Source organism: Globicephala melas, chromosome 10, assembly GCF_963455315.2.
Source record: "Globicephala melas chromosome 10, mGloMel1.2, whole genome shotgun sequence".
Classification (NCBI taxonomy): domain Eukaryota; kingdom Metazoa; phylum Chordata; class Mammalia; order Artiodactyla; family Delphinidae; genus Globicephala; species Globicephala melas.
This window is the reverse complement of record NC_083323.1, coordinates 10,798,653-10,806,720: the sequence shown is the minus strand read 5'-3', so window position 1 is coordinate 10,806,720 and position 8,068 is coordinate 10,798,653.

Below are 8,068 nucleotides of genomic sequence, written 5' to 3'. Positions count from 1 at the left end.
GCCGAAGCGTTTTCAAACGACAGGGATTTGCTGCAAAGGGGAGCAGAGAAATGGCTGTGTGTGTGCGTGTGTGTGTGTGTGTGTGTGTGTGTGCAGGCACGAGAGGGATTCGGTACAGGAGCAACGAGAAGCCCTGTACAGTGATGGACGATGCCACCGGAGGAGAGAGCGGACATGGCTGGAGCCTGGCCACCACGAGTACAAAGGGAGTGGGATCTGGGCCGGGAGGACAGCTGACTAGATGGGGCAGGGCTGTTTCGCACGTGGGGATGGGCAGAGCACGGAGCACGTGGGTACACCTGGGAGGGCATCTATGGGGCTTCCCTTCGGAGTAGTTCCGTTTTCTCATTGAAGCAGGGGGCAAAGTGGGTGGGGGGTGAGGAAGGTTTGAGAATAAAGCATAAAACTGTGGCCCAGGAGAGCAGGAGAAGGAGAAGACCAGGGAGATACAGCTGGGCGGCATGAAGGGACCCGCTACTGGGCTCCAAGTGGACCAGCCCAGGGCCCACCGGCCTTGGGAAGCCGGCCCCCACCCTCTCCTCTCCTGGGCCACTTTCTGGGTCAGGCTGCCACTTAACCAGTCGTTCGCTCCTTCAGGCTTATCCTGTTCCAGTGCAATAGGCCTCTCGTACAGCTCCCCTTCCAGACCAGACACCGCGTGTCTCTGACTCATCTCCTCGTCCAGTGCCCGGTACCCAGAGCACAGCCTGGCCCCGCGCGGGAGGAATCGTTCACATATCTCCAAAAGTGCCTCCTCTGTCCTCATCCCTCATCCCTCTGGGTTGGCTTCCCCCAGTGGAGGCTTTGGGGCACTCACCCCCTGGGTCCTCAGCCCCACGGAGCACCCACCCCCAGCGGGGTGATTCACTCCAGGAGTGTAATCAGGAGAAATCAGACTCTGAGCAGAAAGACAATTGGCAGGTGAGTTCCTGGCCCTCCAGCCTGACTCTCTATGGTTTCCCCTTAAGACTAATTATCCCGCAGCCTAAGGAGGCCTCGGCAGCCCCGTGTTATCTGGGGCGCCGGCTTCCTGCCGGTGGTGAAATGCACACGGCTTCCACTCCCGGCCTGCGTTGCTCGGCTCTGAACAGAATCAATCCATCCGACATCACGGCAGGTGGGTCCTCATCAGACCCAGGCTTCCTAACAGCTTCAACCCGGGGGTTCCAGAATACCCCCCCACCTCGCCCCCCTCTAGAGCTGGGCCGAGGCTGAGCTCCCCAGTGGCTGCTCCAAAGTGGGTCCCCATTCCTTTCAGTGGACCTGAAATTCCACCAGGAGATGCAGTCAGTAAGAAAATGATCTAACTTTTGCAGAGTGCTTAATGGGAGGTCTCTGATCACTTGGGCAAGGTGGGCTGTCCCTGCTAGGGTTCCACCGGGGCACCCTCTGCTTTCTCTGTCCTAGCACATGCCAAGCATTATGGTGAGAACAGAACTATCTCTACAGCCTGGCACAGAGCTGGCATATAGGAGGTCCTCAGTACTGAATGAATGAATAGGATGGACGAATGGACCCAGAGCATGGGCCAGTTGCTCCTGGGGTTCCAGGGGACTGACTGAGGGCTGTGATACCAGAGAGGGAGGGGCCAAAATTCAGGACATGGGAGATGCCTGAGCTACCTGCTCTGGGCATTCTTGCTCTCCCCCCACCCGCACCCACATTCCCTCTGGGTTGAATTCCACATGTGCCCATGCTGGGGTATAAAGCCATCTACGTGCATGGACACCCCCCTGGACACCTGAGTTCTGTGCCCCCCTCCCCTTCGTTCCCACTCATGCTGGGCCCTGGAGACCCCGAGATGATAGAGCTATGGTCCCCACCCTAGAAGAGCTCCCAGATCGGGCTCCAGTGAGCAGACGCACTCATTGGTGCCAGGCACCACCAGCACCACTGGGCCTCCTCCAGCTGAGCCTGGTGGCTCCAAGCCCCAGGGGCAACCCAGGAGGGCTGCAGGCAAGGGGAGGCAATGTTTACACCCCTTCAGCTTGTCACTTTACAAGAACTGGGTTCTGGGAGAGCACTCCTTCCGCAGCTGCTGGGAACTGTGGCCACTAGGCCCCAGCAAGGAACTTGCACTCCCATCTCATGGGACAGGAACGGAGACTCAGAGAGAAGTGCATGTCCAAGGTCGCACAGTGGTTTCTAGGCATTGCTGAGCCTGGAATCCTGATCTGTCCTGCTGTGCCCCCTCGACCACCCCAAGTCCTCCCCAGGTACCTCTCCCAAGGGCCCCGCAGTTACCTAGGAGATACCAGAGCAGGACCCCCACTGAAGCCAACACAACCAGGGCCAGCCAGAGGGGAGCCAGGCGGAGGTAGTCGCGGACTTTTCTCTTGGAGTCCTCGGGGGCCTTAAACATCCCCTCCGGCTCTGCCTCTTCTCCATCACCTCCATCGCCCTGCCCGCCAGCCGCTTGGGGGGCCTCGGCCATGGACATCCTGGCAAGGAAACAGACCAGGGTTGGAAAAAGCCTGGCATTTGCAAGGGAGTCTTTACTGAACACCAACCTTGCGCGGAAGTAAGACGGCACCCCTGCCTTTTGGGGGAGGAGGAGAATAACGCCAGCTAGCAGTAATTGAAAGTGAGCACTGAGCCAGCTCACAGAGGAGCGAAGCACGTCTCAGAGCAACTCGCCCAGGTGACCAGCTGGACCTGGTCTGGCTCCAGAATCCCTACCTTTGCATCTGCGGTCAGAGGAGAGATGGAGGTTTCACTGCCTGAACCCCACCCCCCAAGGTACCCGCAGATGGAACTGGGGTGCATACACGGAGTACAAGTTTCTGTAAACCAGTTCCTCTTGCCCTCAGCTTCCCTCCCATTCGGGGGATGTTTTTTCCTTCCTCCTGTTTCTCAATAGCAAAGCTTCCACATCATCGATTCAATCCATTCACTTCACCCTCCCCCAGAAGCCCTGAGCCGGCTCTGTGCCGAGCCAGGGACTGCCTTCCAAGGAGCGCCACCCCTCTGTTCTCCCCACTGCCCCAAAGTCTCTTAGGGGCAGAGGAAGGAGAAGGAGACAAAAACTAATATTCATTTAGTGTTTGTGCAAGACATTTTACGGATATCACCCCATTTAATCCTCTGGTCACCAGGATGTGGGGACCATGGTCCCCATGCTCTTCCTCAGCCCACTCTGTGTAGACACTTTACATATACTATCTTGCTTAACCTCCAAAAGCCTTTCAAGGTTCTGCACCCATAGGACAGATGAGGAAACTAAGACCCAGAATGTTTTAGCAATAACTCAGTCCAGGGGTTTCCTAGCCTCATTTTCCCAATGTGATTTGAATGTCTGGCATTGACAACCAGCCCATTTTGCAGATGGAAAAACTGAAGCCCAGAGAGGCTAAGCCACTCGCCAAAGATCACACAGCAGGTAAGTGGGGGTCGAGCCCAGGTGTCTGACTCCCTGCTCTTTCCACTACTCTGGGCTACTTCCTGTAAATGAGCTGTTAATTAACAAATCATGATGAAATAATACCTGAATGCCACCCTGGTCAGTGCCCCAGACCTGTGGCTGTGTCTCTAGACCCCCAGGCAAACTTCTGAGTGCTATTTGCCTTCTCTGGCAGGTTTTCCCACAGTCCAGAGAAGGTCCTTCACTTGCCCACCCACCAGCAGAGCAAGTAGGAAATTAGCCTCCTCTTACCACATCCCAAAAGACCACTGCGGCTTTAAAATACGTCCCCAGGTGTGCGTGGGTGGGTGGGCAGGGTGTCCTTTGCTTTGGGTCTTGGATTTTCACACAGAGGGATTCTGAAAACAGGGATCTTTTGTGATGCTCAAAGGTTCTCAGTCAAGGATCTCTGGCTCCAGCCACAGGGATCTCCTGAGTGGCCCCCATGGATGCAAGGAAGAGAGGTGACCGCAGGTGATTCTCACCTGGACTCCCCTCCACCCCAACCAGAGGACATCTGGACATCTGTATCAGGCCCTGCTGGCTTTCACGGGGCCAGGGCCACGGATGGGAAAGGTCCTGCGTTGGGTGGGGCAGCCCCTCCAGTCCCGCCCACTGCCCGGAGTGTCCAGGGCACCCCTGGTGAAACTGGCTGTCCCCCGTGAGCTGAGTGGGTGGCTAGAGCCGGGAGAGCCCAGTGACGGGCCGGCTTCTGCCCTCTCTCAGCCCCAGGTCCACTCCCGCTGCCAGAGAGGCACATCCCCATTTTACTCCGAGTCTGGATCACCAAGGAGATATTGGGGACTCGGGGAGCACAGAGGTGATCACAGCTGACATTTATTTGAATTGTTTCCCGTGCTTTATACGCACTGTCTCATGTAAGCCTTCCACAGACCTGGGGGGGTGGTGATAGGTTCTCTCATTATCCCCATTTTACAGATGAGAAAGTTGAGGCACAGAGAGATTGAGCAACTTGGCCGAGATCCCACAGTTGGTTAGCGGCAGAGCCAGGCTGCAAACGCAAGCGGTTTGTCTCCAGAATAACACCCTGACCACTCTGCTCTACTGCCTCACAGGGTACGAGGGGAAACTGAGGCTCAGAGAAGGTCATAGGTCCATTAGAGGAGGCACTTAGGGGAGCAGCCCCAGGTAAGATGCTCAGTACGCCTCACCCTTCCTCTCCCCATTCCCCAAGCCAGGCTTTCACCCCATGGATTTTGCCTCCCTCATAACTGGCTCTCACATCCGTCTGGGAGAACTTTGAGTATCACAGAAGATCCCATTTTGAGAAAACCCAAAATTAGACACAGCCCAAATTGGTGGGGGGGGGCCATACACCTGGGGTTCCCATTGCCTCCCACCTGGACTCCTGGGGCAGCCTCGCAACTGCTTTCCTGCCTCCCAGCTCCTCCTCCAGCCCCTCCTCCACATTGTCAGGAGAGAGCTCTCCCTGCCCACCTCCAGCCATTCACCTGCTCAGAATCCCCTCAAGGTTCCCAGCCACCTCCAAACCCCTCACCGTGGCACCCAAGACCCTCCATGGCCAGGCTGCTGCCCTCGTCCCTGGAGCCCTACCTTCCGTCACACACGTCACCCTGCAGGTCCACAAGATGCTCCTTTGTACAGACACGCCCTCTGCCTAAAGGATGGTGGGACCCTTAAAGGCCAGCTCCAAGGCCACCTGCCCAGCGATGGGCTCTGGGCCCTGGAGAGTAAGCCACCCCCTCCCCTAGGCAGCCCTTGGTCAGATCAACAATCTGACTGGCTTTTGGCTTCGTTTCTCTCCCCCACAAAAAAGGCGGGCCTGTGTCTCATTCACCTCTGGATCCCCATGGAACCCAGCACAGGGCCTGCCACCTGAACAAATCCTCCGGGAAAGGGTGGATGAGTAGAAAGCAACCTTTAAAAGCTGAATTAAAATTGAAAAAAATACAATTAGAAAAAATAAAAAAGAAAGAATGGGTGAGTAGAGCCCCAGGGCTCCAGACTCCTAGTGCAGTGCTCTCTCCTACATCTTACTGCCTTAGGGGCAAGGCATGGAAGATGGTGCTGGCCTCTGGGGCCCTAGATTCCGTCACCAGACCCCTCCATGTTTATTGAGCATCTGCTTGGGGCCAGGCTCTGTGCTGGGCACGGGGGTCACACTGGTGAATATAAGAGACCTCATTCCCACCCTCTTGGGGCTGACAGCCCAGCAGGAAGTGGACAGTTGTGACAACTGACAGTTGTGAAGATGACCCCAAGCTCCTGTCTTTTATTCTTATTATATAATGGTTCCCCCATTGTTTTGAGGATCTAGTCACCAGAAAAGTCTGTGCCTCTACCTTCCAACCAACCCCAGAACCCAACCTCTTCTTGACACCTCAGTGGCTCCCACCATCATCTAGGTCACCGTGGCTCCTACACTAGCCAGTGGTCCGGCCACCCTCACTAGCCAATTCCCACATGACCACCAGAGGGGTCTTCACCACGTGGCCTGCTCACAAGCCCCGCCTACAGAGCCCAAAGCCCTCGTCACAGCCCACCAGGGACTCCGTGATATGGCGCTTGTGCGCCTTTCTGTCCTCTCCCTCCTACTGTAGCCACGCCCAGCTCCTGACCTTCAACAGATGGAGTACAGGTCGCCTCAGGGCCTTGGCACTTGCTGTTCCCTCTGCCAGAAATGCTTTTCCTTCAGTCTTGCCTCATGACCTGCTCCTTTACCTCCTTCAAGTCTTTGCTCAAATGTTACCTCTTCAGTGAGACCTGCCCTGACCACTGCCCTCTCTCTGCTACATTTTTCTTTATCGCTCTTCTCAAGACTAACGTGGCAGGATATGCTTCTGTGTCCTTGGTCTGTGTCCTCCCAGGCTGGAAGCTGCACCAGAGCAGGGGCTTTACTCTGTGTGCCCTGCGTGCCCTGCACTGAGAGCAGAGAGCGCTTCCTTCCTGCTGGGCCAGGGTGCTGGGTGCACGTGTGGCCTGGCCAACTTCTTCTGCCTCCTTCTCCCCTTTCCCGCTCTTCCCTTGCTGCGCCCCAGCGACATTGGACTTCTCGGCAATCGATTCTAAAAATGAAGATGGTAGAAACCTTTAACAGATCTAGGGTTCTTAGCCTGCGCTGGGTGAAGAGCATCACACGATTGTTTCTTGAACCTTGAAAGTTCTTGCTTACCACCTGCTTTCTTCCTTCTGCCCGGGCTGCCCACCTCCTGACCTGGCCCCTTCACACCTCAGCTCAGCTCTCACCTCCTCCTGGCAGCCCTCCCAGAGTGCCTCTGGCTGCTCCTCTGAAGCATCCTGGGCCACCCCCATCAATGCACAGCTCATCTTGGGGGTATTCTTTCTGTCCCCCGTGTCCCCCTGAAGGTGAGTGCCTGGAGGGAGGGACTGGGTGTACCCCCAATTTCCACAGGGGCCTGAGGCTTCTCGCCTGATCCAAGAACCTGGACCCCAGCCTGGCACCTGCTCCTCAGCCCCTCCTGCCCTTCTGACCATTGGCGGGTCCTCGGTCTGCCTACAGGAGGCTGAGCTCACTGGGGCAGAGCCGTTCCTCCTCCCGCGTGCCAGCCTGTGCTGGCTGTCGCCACAGCTGAATTCCATTTCAACCTCCAGCAGCCTTGCTGTCTCTACTTAATGGCTGGGGAAACTGAGGTACAGAGAGAGAAAAGGACGTACTCGAGGTCACTCAGCCAGGGTAAGGCAGAGCAGAGTGAGGTAGAGCTGGGATTCTTATCTAGGACCTACCAGGGAGGCCATTCGGGCCTAGAGTCAACCCCTACCATGAGCTGCTTTGACTCTGAGTCCCCAGGCGTGGGGCGAATGGGTGAAAGTCCCTTCCATACACAAACTCATAAACTCACACACAGATGTACACAGATGAAAACACGCTGAAGTACACGCGCAGCTATCTGTGACATACAAACTGCTAGATGCATGCTTGCACACACACACACACGCACACGCACACACACACACACACGCACACACGGCCACATTCAACTCTGAGCCTGCCCCCTGTATAACGCAGTGTCGGGGGGCTCTGGGCCTGTCTGCCATACCGGAAAGCCCAGGTGGGGTACCTGCGTACGAAGGGGGCAGCTTGTCCAGTCCAGAATCAGGGTGGGGTGCTCAGACTGGCAGACCAGGCCTCTCCCCTGCCCCGTCCCTGCCCCAGAGTCCACCAGCTCCAGCTGAGCCCCAGGCGTCCCAGCCCCCGGAACCTGCAGCCCCTCCACTGCCCCGAGCCTGTCCATACACCTGGCCTCCGACCCCAGCTCTGTGGACCCCTCGCCTTCTGCTCGCTGGGTCACTCTCTGGCCCGTGAGGCCCAGCAGACCAGGCCTCGGAGCAGGGCAGTTGGCTTAAGCCCCAGGGAGCCAGGCCTGGCTCTCCGGGTAGACGCTGTCACCGGGTCATTCATAGATCCTGGTCCCCTGGCCTGGAGGTCCCCGCTTACCTTTGGGAGTGGCAGGTGGGTGCCGGGCCTGCTGCACGCAGACCTCAGAGCCTCTGTTTGTCCAGACCAAGGTCTCCCCACCCCCTACCCAGCCAGCCTGGGCTGGATCAATGGCCCACAGCCATGGCCGGGGTGTCTGGCCCTTGTCCCCTGTGGCCTGTGGCCCCAGGCTCCACGGGCCTCCTGTTGGGCTGGGGACAGCACTGTGACTGAGCACGTAAACAGGCCAA